The sequence below is a fragment of the Otolemur garnettii genome, unplaced genomic scaffold (assembly GCF_000181295.1).
Source record: "Otolemur garnettii isolate 467f Iridium unplaced genomic scaffold, OtoGar3 scaffold00123, whole genome shotgun sequence".
NCBI classification, from domain to species: domain Eukaryota; kingdom Metazoa; phylum Chordata; class Mammalia; order Primates; family Galagidae; genus Otolemur; species Otolemur garnettii.
This window is the reverse complement of record NW_003852518.1, coordinates 69,368-82,581: the sequence shown is the minus strand read 5'-3', so window position 1 is coordinate 82,581 and position 13,214 is coordinate 69,368. Positions and strand designations below refer to the sequence as shown.

The 13,214-nt window shown below is 46.8% G+C and overlaps 1 non-coding gene across 1 annotated transcript; it reads left to right on the top strand.

Moving 5' to 3' along the window:
• The first annotated feature begins 9,487 nt into the window (after positions 1 to 9,487).
• On the top strand, positions 9,488 to 9,598 carry LOC111727783. Its single transcript, XR_002775251.1, has one exon. It is a non-coding gene; the product is annotated as a U6 spliceosomal RNA (small nuclear RNA).
• The last annotated feature ends 3,616 nt before the right edge of the window (positions 9,599 to 13,214 follow it).

The window sequence follows — 13,214 nt, the reverse complement described above, 5'->3', positions numbered from 1 at the left end:
GCCACGGCACTCTGCCCAGGGGGACAGCTTGAGGCTCTGTCTCAAAAAAAAAAAAGAAGCCACTTTGGCTAAGTCCTTCCATATATGCTGAAACTTTATTGATTCTATAGCTTGGGTCCAGAAAGGCCAATTGACTTGCCCAAGGTCACAGAGCCAGTTAGTTTCTGATTGTATCTGAGGTTGTGGGTAGGATAGAGGTGCTGCCATTGTAAGATGAGCTGAAGAATTTGCAAGTTATATTCTGATAGTTCAGCAAGGAAAATCAGCACACGGGTGGGCCTGAGTGTCTGCAGAAATTGCCCTAAGGGATGGACAAGATGTCTGGATATACAAGAATCTGGAGCCATTAAGTTCTGTGCAGAAAGGTTTAGCAGAAGCAGCCAGTATGCCCTTTGTGGTCTTAAGAGGGCTGCCAGGGAGTCAGACTTGGGTAGATTTCTCCAGCTCTGTATAGAAGACATGGCGTCCTGGTCAGCACACTCAGGATCTCAGCCTCCAGACTGACCAACTGTCTCCAATTCCATTTTTCTGGCTGTAATTTGTTTTCTATGTAGACTTTCCAACAGGAGCAAAGACGCCTCTGCATGAATATGATTAATATCCCTTCTTGATATTGATACATCTCATAATTAAGAAGTCTATATTTGTTTTTTCCATTTGTCTCTTGTAAATTTGGTTAAATGGGAATCATTTTCCTTAAACAAATCCGTGTTGGGTTCACACGCACACACACATGCACACACACGGAATCTTCTACTTGAAGGCTGATGAAAGGACTCTGCAGTGGTGAAGGAACCTTGATAGGCCACATAGCACAGGCCAGCCACCACCTCCTCAGCAGACCCCTCTGTGTGAGAGCCACCTGCAGATTCCAGCCGCGCCCTCTCTGCACTACCAGGGATGACCAGAGGTGGTGCTCTCCCCCTCCCTGCTCTCTTGATTCCTCTTGCAGACAGTACTAATTGGTCATGCCTTACCCCCCTGCTTCCCTGGATGAGGTCTTCTTCAGCAGACATCACCAAGGGAGTTCATGTTTCTTTTCAGGAGAGTCTGAGATATGAGACCATTTGCTTGCTGTAGAAGCCCCTGTCCCTCATGTCCACAGCTGACTGTAGAGGTGCACTGTCTGGGTGTTTATAGTGCAGATGCTGAGAAGCTAGGAAGCCACAGAGAAAACATAGAAGTGTCTTTTGCATTTGACAATGCGAGAGCTGAGTGCAGGACTGTTACAACGATGCTGTGTCATTAGCTGCGATGTTTCTCTAAGCAGCAGCCTGTGGGAGGACTTACCATGGATTTTATTCTACCTGTCCTGTGTTAAATACCCATTTTCTCTAACAGACTTAAACTGGCAACTTGGGAGTATTTGCCATCCAAGTTTCCACACTTACCCTGCTAGGCAGGTTTCACTAAGTCCAAGTTTGACCAAGAAATCCTTTATCCATCACCCACGGTACTTTCAGTTTACTGTTGTTCATTTTGGTAGTGTCAAATTTTGGCACAAACCCAAGATTTTCTAGCTGAATTAAAAATAAGTAGACAAGGTTTAACCAAATGTGTCAAATTTATAAAAATTGAAACAAACTTTATTTTAGGCACAAATATTAGCTTCAATTCCACCACAAACAGTACTGTCCTTAACCAAAACAAAGAAATACCTAAGGGGGGGGAGAGACAGCGCTCTCAGAAAGAGTGCTCCAAAGTTCTGTTTTCCTGTTACTTCTCCTATTGGCTTACACACAAATCTTAATCTCAAAATGCTGCTCCTTGGAGACATTCCTTTAGACCAGCTTTGGTTTATTAATCCTGTTTATTATACTAATTAACAGTGTATTTGTTAAGTGTGTACCACTTTCCAAAGCTTTCCTGGGCATTGGAACACTGCATTAGATTAGAAATAGCTTCTGTCAGGAAGGGCTTCCAATCCAGCTGGAAGAAGGTTCTGGGGTTCATCTCTTTGAAGTTCCTTTACTCTGTTTCTTTTGAAAAACAGGACTCTTTGGGAATCTTTGCTTCACTCTACAACTTCCACTTATCTGATTAAGCTTTTCTCTCTTAGTTTTTTTATATTTTACACAGATTGTCAAGTGTACTGTTCTTTAAATGGCTTCCCAAATTTTAGAAATGTGTTCACTTGTGTTGTGTTATCGTGTCTAGATACAAACCAGAGACCGTTTCCAGGACACTGGCAGCCCCTCCCCACCCTTCATCCCGTGTGTGGCTGCTTTGTGCTGTGTGACTCCTCGTGGCTGCAGGTGGTGGCTGTTTGCCTTTTGCAGTGCGCTGTGGCAGTCCGTTGTGCCCATACGTTACTGTTTGTCTCGTCTGTTCTTGCTGTGCCCATTCTGGCACCTGAGATTTGATGGACAGGAACATTCATTTCTCCATGTGTTGTATATGAGCTGATTTAATTCCTGAATCATAGAGTGGGCATGTGTTTTGCTTTAGAAGCTCCTGACAGTTTTCCAAAGTGGATGTGGCAATTTATATTCCCGCCAGCAGAGATCAAATAGATCCACATTCTTGCCAACACTTGGTACTGCCGGTCTGTTGAATGTTAGCCATTTTGGTGTGTTTGCAGAGGAATCTCACTGTAGTTTCAATTGCACTTTCCTGACCACTCATGTTTTCAGATTGAATAAGGAGATATTCTGGTTTCTACATCTGGCTGTTGTGAATTTATTCAATGTGAATCATTGTCTGGAATCAAATCAGTGCCAGGCTCACAGAAGAAGTTGGATTTCTACTTGAAAAGCTGAGGCTAACACACTGAACTGAGATGATGCTACAATGGTAAGTGGCCTTCAGAGGTCACACAAATGACTGTATTTCCATCTCAGATATAATTCTTTATCTTTACCAAAACTGCACTTAGCCAGTTGTATATCTACCCTTTCCATTTTTTCCTTTTGTTGCACAACTTCAACAGGTGGTCTCCAGATACTGACTCATATTTCTGCGTGTCAGTCTCCCCTCAAAGCCTCATCACATAGGCCTCTCTATTCTACTGACACTATTTTATATATGAAACAAACTTGAATGCAATGAGGCCCAGTGGCCTTTTGTTGAAATTCTTAGTCCTTCATCTGTCTTTAAACTGGACACCCTTGATGCTCTGCTCACTGAAACATGCTTCTCTGCCTCCTTCACTGAACCCAGGCTTTCCTGGTTTTCCTTTTTTTAGACTCCTCTTTCTTTACCATGGCACCTTCAGGTCACAGTCTTTGGCCCTGCTTTTACTCCATATGCATAGGCTGATGTGAGAATGAAACTCTGAGTTCAGATTTCATGTTTAGCCTGACAAACCTTAAATTCGTATCTCCCACATAGGTCCGAGGATGGTTCTAAAATATCCAATGTAGTTATGCAAAATTTATTAATAACTCCTTTCCGAAAGCAATAATGCAGTGTAAGTATTTCGTGTGCAATGTATCTATGACTTGTGGCATGCTAGAAGTTTTCACTGGGGAGAAGGGCTATAGTATAGGTGTGGCCTTATCAAGATGGTAGGGTTTTAATTGGGTCTGGATGTGGAGATGGGTTGTGGAGAGGTAGATAAGAGCAGAATGTGAGTCTGGGAAACAGCATGAGCTCAGCCACAGGGGTGAGCAAGCGTGGGTCACTGAGAGAGCCCCGTCCCAGGTCCAGGGGCCAGCATCTTCCTTCTGAGGCCTGGAGGCAGCACTGTGGCCCCTTCAGCCCAGCTTGTGGCCTCCAGCAATTCCCTACAACACAGGCATATCTTCCAGCTCTCTTTCTGGTCACATCTGTCTCCCAGAGTGCCTGGCTTCTCTGCTTAGTTGCTTGTTTCTGTTGGGAGGCTGGCCTGCCACACACATTTAGAGGGGGTGCTCGGTCCTATCCTAGATCTCCCCCGTGGCTGCTCCTCCTGGGTTCCCCTCTCCTGCCTTCACTTCGTCTTCTATTCTGTCCCACCTCTTGGCCTTGGTCTCCGGAGAACCATGCCCGGATTCACTGTGTCTCCACCTGACTGAGGCAGCTGTCCTCGGGGGTCAGCCCAGACTTGGGTCCCCTTCTTCTGGCTGTGTCTCCATGGACAGCTTTCCAGCAATGCAGTCATGGCCAGATGAGCAGGATGGGCACCCGTGGAACTGTGGAGTGGGCCACATGGTCAGTAGTCAGCCTAGCCCTGGGAGGCAGGACCTTCTCCTGGGGGTGGGAAGCACCACAGACATCTAAGCAAGGGACTGATAGGACAGAGCCGGTGTTTGGATAGTGCCAGGGCAGGCTTCATACAGCCCTGGAAGGACAGGTGTCGTGGCAGTGAGAGGACTGGAGAGACCTGGAAAGAAGAGCTGCCTGTTTATAGCCTTTCTGACTGGCACAGAGAACAGAATTTGCAGTTTGCTTCCAGGTACAAATCTCTGACTGTGTTGGCCACAGCTGGGCTGTGGAACAGAAGGTCTGATGCCCCCTGTCTACTTATAGAAATGGAAACGACTCCTGCTCCCAAGCCCCGGTGCTTTAGATTATGAAATAATGTGTATTTTTCAAGATTAGACTTGATTTTTAAAAATTACCTTGGACATTAAACAGATTTAGTTTTTACTCCAAACATACATTTTGTGGCAGGGGCCCAGGCGGCTGCCCACGCCAGGCCCAGCAGCAGCACCTCTATGAAGGGTGCACTGAGGGGCCAGGGGAGATTTCACATGAAAACAGATTTTTCTGCTACTAAGAAAAGTTGGAAACAATTAGGGTAGTTGTTTATGACACGCATCACATTTGGAAGTCCAGAGCAGTGATCAGTACGCTGTTTGGTTTCTTGGGTTTGGTGTCTGTCCCTGGACAGAGGTGCCACATCACGACTCCCATAATGCTTTACTTTGCTGCAATCTGCAGGTCTGTCTGTAGTCAGAAAAATATTCACACACACACTAAATCTTTTTTCCGAAGCACAAGGGAAGTGCCAGTCTTTTTGATTCTGTCAGTAAAAAGCAGGCCAACACATGTAATATTTGTCTTACATGCTTGCTGGGACCGTTTAAGAATTTGAGAAAAACAAAGTTAATTTTACCAAGAGAGCTTCTGCTTTTGTCCCTCTGATCCCTGTGTACGTGGGAGCCTTGTGACTGGGCTCACAGAGCCACATGGTGGATAAAATGCATCACTGCACCGTTCTTCTCAGTCAGCAACGGGAGACTTGCTCCAGGTTGCTGAGACAAGGGCGCTGGTGACTCGGTGGGCTCTGAGCCCAACATGTGTCCTCCCCACTTCATTACAGAGGTACAGAGGGTGCTGGTGGTCCTGGGGCCTCTGCGGGACACGTTGATCGTTCTAGGGACAGCGAGCAACGTGGAGCAGGCTGCTATTCATGGCTGCAGGGGGTAACTCAGGTGCAGAGTGGCCTGGCCAGGGTGACTAACTGTTCTCAGGACACTGTCTTGTGCAATTCGAGCTCATCCTTCCTTCAGCACCAACAGGTGACAAATCGCACAGTGGTTGTGGAGCTTTTCCCAGCAGCACCTCCTGTCCTTAACTTGCCCTCTCACGTGTCACTCAGGGAATCCACTCCCTGCATGTGGCATCCTTGGAAAGGTGGGGTCTGCCCTCCACACCAGGTGTTTCCTTTCTGTTTTCAGAGCAACGCCCTGACCTTGCTCTGCCTGTCTCAAGGACAAAAGTGCCACACTTGACTGTGTTCCCTTAGTATATGCTGAAGTGCACCTTGACTCACGTGGGAATGAGAGGGACATTTTGCTTACCATTTGGGCAATACAGTAAGTAAATAGTGGCCTAATGTAAGTAAAGAACAACCTTTTCACTCATTTTGAATGTGTCGGTTTTCAAATCTCCCCAAGTTTAGTGGTTCCTGTGTGTGGGGACAGCAGCCCCACCAAAGTACCCTCTGATGCCAAGTATCACCCTGACTGAGAACATCTGCCTCTTTAGCTCAGTTTTCTCCATAGATTTATCAGACTTGCTTTAATCCTTACTTTTAAGACTGCCAATAGGAGAAAATTAATTACTGTTTATCGCCCTCTAGTGACTAATGAGTGCAAGTATGCAACTGTATCAAAACCCTCTTGTCTTGTTCTGCACATCAGAGTAATGCAGACTTGTACTGAAGTACAGAACTCATCTGGGCGTCTCTTCTGAAGGTCAGATGCGTTTATCCAAGTGCCCAACCTGCAAGTTCAAGGGCCTCATGTGCCACCTCCAACATTCATCACCCTGTGAGCCTGTCCACAGGTACCGCCCCCATCTTCCTCTCCTGCTACCGGATCAAGCCCTGATTCCTGATGTCTTCTTTGAGTCCTCCCTGCCTCTCTTGTCCTCTAACCTATGCCTGTGTTCCCAATTTGAAGATAAACTGACTAGAAGCTGGGCTCTTGTCAACAGCACTGTTTCTATTTTGTTGATCCAAGATGCCGTCACCTCTCACTGAATTCTGGCCGCAGCCTGCTGCTGGGCTTTCTCTTCCAGCCTTATGCACCATAAGGCTATGGCCACGTGGCTTTCCAGTGATCCATCTAAAACTAAGTGCATCAGTGAGTGTCTCCTCTCTCAAGGCTTTCCAAGGTATCTTCCTCTCACTCAAAATAAAAGCTAATGTCCTTTCAATCAATGTGGAAAGAGGGAGAGAGAGCCAGGCCTGCAAGCCTGAGAGATCCCTGCTGAGTAAATGAGTGCTTCCTTTCTAATAGTCTTGCTTCTGAGCAGAACAAAAATGAAGACAGTGTTTGTGAAATTGTAGGAAGGGTGGGCTGAGTGGCTTTGGGCACTGGGAGCAACCCTGAGCAGTCCTGCAGAGCTGGGGGCCGGGACTTACAACAGGCTGCAGACTCCAGCCATCCAAGAAGGTAGTTGGGCATCTGGAGGCCGCCACTGACATTGAGGAGGTCAAAACTCACTGGTCTGTTTGACCTCCAAAGGCATAATACTGAAATTTGGACACTGTAGCACTGAGGCTGGTCTCTTCCACCTCACCCGCAAAGCTCCTGGTGAGACCTTGACCATGATGGCCGGGAAGGAGGATGCAGCTGACTTCCTTTCTGCCCACCCCATCTCATGTACATGTGTGTCTGATTGACGTGGCTGGATGGTCACTCTGAAGTCCTACTGTAAGACAGACCAGAAAGTGTAGCTTTGGCTGTTCCAGCCTCTTTAGTACAGAAAGGTGTTGCTGTGGTCTGAATGTTTCTGTCCATTCCAGATTCACATTTTTAAATCTCTTCTTCAATATGAGGGTATTGGAGGTGTGCCCTTTAGGAGGTAATTAAGTTATGAGGGTGGAGCCCTCATAAAACAGAGCCCCGAGAAGCCCTCATCCCTTCAACCACATGAGGACACAGTGACAAGACGGCCACCCCTGAACCAGGAAGCAGGCTGTCACTACACATTACTGGTACCTTCGTCTTGGATTCCTCAGCCTCCAGAACCGTGAGAAGTAGATTTCTCTTGTTGGTGAGTTTCCTGGCATGTGGTATTTTGTTACAGTAGCCCAAACAGACTAAGATAGCCATGCTGTGGGACTTTGGGGACGTGCACCAACCTGGGGTAGGGGTCAGCGTCTAGGGCACAGGCTTCAATAAACTCTCAGCTACATGTGCACTTCACCCAGTGCAGAGCTGTGCTTATGCTGAAGGATGTCTAACTTCACCTGAAGCTTTATAGCTTCAAGTCTGAGCTCGCTGAGCCTGGCCTGGTGCAGTGCCCTAGTTCCTGTGGCATCTCTTCAGCATGCATGCCTTTACAGAACTGAGCCTGCAGAGTACCTCCAGCCTTCCCGGTGTCTGCAGGACTGAAGAGGACCTGAGGAGCCCTCTGGCCTTTTCCTGCTTAATGTAGTGCCAGCAGCCTGGCTGTGCTGTGCCAGGTCGATCTCTAGTATTTGGTTAACCGGCAACTGTGCCATCTCTGGGGCCATGGCCACATGGACATCACCCTGACCTGACATCTCGTGTGCCCCTTCCTGATGAGACTCCAGAATATTCTAGATTTAGTATTCTCCTGTCTACAGTAAATATCTTTAATACCAGCCTCCTGAAAAATGAGAGAATAAATGCCACGCCCCATTTTTCTAGCTGCTTGGTGAATTGTGCTGTCTGTGGTTTCTGCGGTGAAGAGTGACCCCTGAAGCCCAGTGGTGGATAGTGCTGTCTGAATAGGGGCACCCCCTCCTGTGCTTATTTCCTGCGGTCTCCATCACAGTACAAGACAGCCAGCCCCCTCCCTGGGTACAGAAACTGCTCGTCAGCAGAGGCCGGGGTATGTTGAAAAGCTGTGCTGAGCCAGCTCTGGGAAGCAGCAGCCAATCCTGAGACTCATCTCCAACAGGCAGGTGAAAGCTCTTTTTGAAGCTTTCATGTGTGGCAGGCAGCTGTGTTAACTGAGTGACATCCTCATCCCCCAGCAAACTGACCAAATAGTCTCCGCTCAGGGCTCCCAGATCTCCCCTCACCCCTCCCCTCACCCAGTGTGGCAGCCCCTACCTCCTGCCTGCACCACCAGCTGACCTGTGCATGGAGAACGTCCTCCCGCCAGCTCTTTGGACTCACTCTTTTTTCCCTTTCCTCCTTTTTCTAGATGTCTTTCCTGTTGCCTCTGCTTCTTCCTGTTGGCTCCCTGTGCTCAGGGAACTGTCTGCTGGCTGCTGTTTACCCGCAGCCCTCCTGCTCCCCGGGCCCCCGTGTGGGCAGATGCCCTTGTGATGGCAGCAGATGATAGTAACTGAACTCTGCTAGGTCCAATGTGCAATTTTCTGGGCTGACATTTCTCTCCACGTGCAAGAGTGAAATGGGTGGGGGTGGGCGGGGCTCCTGGGGATACTTCATGTTTCATTTGCTTCAAGTGCTGTTTGCACTTGGAAGGTGTGTACAAAAACATTGACACATGCTGGTCTTAATTTTTACCAGAGAATTAAGAGTCAATGTTGTTCTGTCTGATAGTCAATAATCTTTAATGTATTAATGTCATGGAAGGAGAGGCAATTGGACATCATGGGTTGGTGGATGAAAACGCAGGAAACCATTCATATATATTTACCAAAAAAATTCTGAATCAGATTAGGACTCGGATTCAATAACCCAGTCATGGGAAGCATAGGGCCAGTGGATGTGGGTTATCAGCAATGTGCAGTCTGGCAGAAACTGCAGGAGAAATGGCCCCATTCTCTTTACAGATCCATTTCCAGGAATACAACAGTGATGGCAGAGAATTTTTTTTTTTCTTTTTTTTGAGACAGCCTCAAGCTGTCCCCCTGGGTAGAGTGCTGTGGCATCACAGCTCACAACAACCTCCAACTCCTGGGCTCAAGTGAGTCTCCTGCTCAGCCTCCCAAGTAGCTGAGACCACAGGTGCCCACCACAACGCCCGGCTACTTTTTGGTTGCAGCCATGATTGTTGTTTGGTGGGCCCAGGCTGGATTTGAACCCGCCACCTTAAGTGTATGTGGCTGGCGCCTTAGCCACTTGAGCCATAGGCGCTGAGCCGAGAAATTTTTAGATTAAAAGAGATCCTGAGAGTGCTTGCTTTGGCAGCACACATACTAAAATGGGAATGGGACACAGAGGATGCTATAGCATGGCCCCTGCTCTCGGATGACACGCAAATTCGTGATGCATTCCATAGTCTTCATCAGACAAACTAATACACACCCACACAAGAGAAAGCTCAGTTCAATTCAGGCTGGGGGGAAAGAGGGAGGAATGGGGCACAACCTAAGGGTATGTGGCACTCCTGCTGGGGTGGGACACAACTACAACAGGGACCTTCACTTTGTTACCGCATATTAATCTGAAATTAAAAATATATATGTAAAATAAGATAAAAGGGAACCCAAAGTGTCATATCAACAAGCCGTCATGTGTAGACTACTCATGTCTGTGGTGGCCAGCCCTGCTTTGGAGAACTGATGAGAAATTTCTCTACAGGTGCCCTGGAGTGGTCTTTTTAGGTGTATGGTATGTGAGAGGCTGTGAGTTAAAATCTTGTCCAGTATGCCGTGGGTGGGCCAAGCTGCCCCCGCCACCCTTCCCTAGACTGTACTGTCCCGTGGGTGGAGCTGAGGGCCAGGCCTGGGAGCTTGGTCACACAGGAGAGGGGACAAGACAAAGTTTGGGAGAGGATGAGTGAGGTAGGAAAGGAACTCAGCCGCCAGGAGGGGAGTTGGGAGTGGGAGGCTTGAGGGGCGGATAAAACACAGCTCCACAGTGAGTTTGAAACTGGGCAGGGGGCAGGGTCGCACTTGGGGGCAGAGGCTTTGAGGGCATAAGTGGGAGGAGGGTCCTTGCGGATGAATCTTGCTTGCCTTGGCTGGGGTGGCCCAGGTTAGGGGTTGAGGGGAGGTCCTACTGCAGCCAGGCCCAGGCCAGGATCACTGCCGAATACTGCCTGCTCTGCAGAGGGTGGGTGGTATCACGCCGACGCAGTGTGGATAGTGCTGCTCAGGGTTGCTGCCGCCCTCCCCGCTGGAAGGCTCCAGGGAGGCTGTTTGCAGGAATGCAGATACCCGGACAGGCACCTTCCACACAGGTAGGAGGAGCGCAGTTCCCCTGGCAACCGCCGAGAACTGCGGCAGGTGAAACGCGCCCTGCAGAGCACTTGGGAGTAAATCTGCAGAAACCAGCCCCATCCAGCGGTCACCTCGGGCAATGCAGGCTCTCGGAAGGAGGACTCGGGCTGTGACCTTTAGGTCCTCCCAGGCAAGAGACGAATCTCACCCTTGCCACCTTGAATCTCACCCTTGCCACCTTCCCGGGGTTAAATCATCTTCCTGACCAACAGCCTTGGCCCGCAGAGCAAAGCCACCTGCCATCTTCAGCTTGAAAAAACTTGAGGGCAACGCTGATTCTGGGGCTCCCCGACTGGAAATAAAAGTTGGTGTATTTTGGACGTGAGGAGAGGCTAAGTGTCTAATGTTTCCCTGGGATCATGAAGCCACAGTAATTGTCTGTTATAGATAAATAACAGACAAATGAATCAATAAACCTAAGTGGTCTTTTTTTTTTTTTAAAGCATTTTATTTTATTTTATTTATTTTTTTTTTGCTGTTTTTGGCCAGGGCTGGGTTTGAACTTGCCACCTCTGGCATATGGGATCAGCGCCTTACCCTTTTCAGCCACAGGCACCACCCAACCTAAGTGGTCTTAACAAAATATTTTGCATTGGGTTATAAGTGAATCAAAAACAAAACAATCAAATCTTTGTCACAGTATGACTAGTTGTCTTAACCTGTCATGACTCTGTAAACATCAACATGCTGTATTTGTTTGGTCAGGGGCATAGATGAATATTTTAATAATTAACTTGCTTACTTTGGTGTCGATCAGGGGAGAATTTCTATGTGCACCCAGCGTTATTTCTCACTTCTTCCCCAGCTGAGCACCAGGCAGGGCCGCCCACACAGCTCCAGTAGCCTCCCAGTTGCCTCACTGCGGGGTGTGACTCTAAGACCTCTCTCCTTTGCTTCTTTACTTATCCGGAGACTACCCGTTTTTGGCTATTGCTTTTCTACCTTTTGTCGCTTTTTACTTTTCTAATTGCCAAACAACATACACATAGCCAATGACCTTTAGGGAATCACTGAGGACCCTGCAGGGGCTTAGAGGAACATCTGGGTCACTACTCTTAAACCACAGTGAATCACCTTTGCAGATCCAACCCATTATAATTGACTATTAAGATGCTTTTTATACAGATACAATTTATCCCTGAATCTCCCTCTCATGTATGAGAGATGTCTTCTCTTGACTAGCTCTTCCTTACAATTCAACCCTTAGGGTGGTGAAGGCTTCTTTGACTGATTGATATAAATTAGGAGAATTCCTCTAGTCTCTCCCAGATTCAATCCTCTGTTTCTGTCCTATGTCCTTTAGCACTTAGCTATGTCCAGAGAGTTAATTTCGCTTAGAAGACCCACCTTTATTCATTCTGTAACCCAATGTCTCATGAATCAAAAATTTCCTATCTTACTCTTTTCCTGTGCATAACAAAATATGCATTGATTATACAGGGTATAACTGGGTAATTCATAAGTAGGGACATTTATCTCTCACAGTTCTGGATGCTGGGATGTCCCAGATCAAGGCACAAGCAGGTTTGGTGTCTGTGAGAGCACCATCTCTCTGCTTGCACGATGGTGCCTTTTTGCTGTATGTTGCAGGGGAACCACTGCTGTGTCCTCATGTGGTGGAAGAGACAGAGGGCAAGGCAGGTCTCTGGGGTCTCTGTTATAAGGGCATAATCCCATTCAGAAGTGCAGGACCCTCTCGTCTTGACCACGTCCCAAAGGGCCCACAGTTTAATGCCATCGTATCAGTGGGTAAGTTTTAATATGTGAATTTTGCAGAGACATATAATGTATCATAATTTATAATCAAACCCTTAACCTTCTTTCAAATGAAATTTCTTTTAAGATCTGAAAAATGGTCACAAGCAATCTCTAAATAATTGATTCTGTATTTTATTTTTTATTATTTTTTGATTTTTAAATTAAATCATAACTGTATACATTAATGCATTTATGGGGTACAAAGTGCGGATTTTATATACAAGTTGGAATGCTTACAACAAACTGGTTAATATTCTGTATTTTAAATAGCTGATGTTTCTTCTGTGTCTCTTTATAGGTGCCTTTTCATCCATGCCTCTATAACTTATACCGACGTCCCCCATAGAAAGGAATTCTATGGCATGTTCTTTTCTACAGTGTGGTGGACAGTTTTACCTCCTATGAAATGTTCATGTGCCGCCCCACACTTCCCAGCTTACTTGTAGATAGTCTGGGCTATGTGACTAGTTCTAGCTCACTGGATTGTTTTGTTTTCCTTATAATCATCTGCCTCTTTCAATCCTTGTGTTATATGCCCCTATTGCCTATTCAAAAATACTGAATAAGTAATAAAAGACATTAATATTTCATTGAGGAATGGAACAACCCAGAACCCCTGGGGCATCCTGAGTTATATAGGAAACCATTAGAATAAAATTATGTTTTGTCTTACTTACTTTTGCTTCTTGGAATATATGTTTCCTTATATACTTTGAATTGTTTTCTATCTCTTATGAAGAATGAAATATTTTTTAACTTAAAAAATTTAAGCATATAGCATAGAACGTAACATTTATGATGGAGCATTTTAATGAGTCATCTTGACTACGCCACAAGGTGCCCAGATATTTGGTCAAATATGTTTCTCTGGCTCGGCGCCCATAGCTCAACTGGCTAAGGCGCCAGCCACGTACACCTA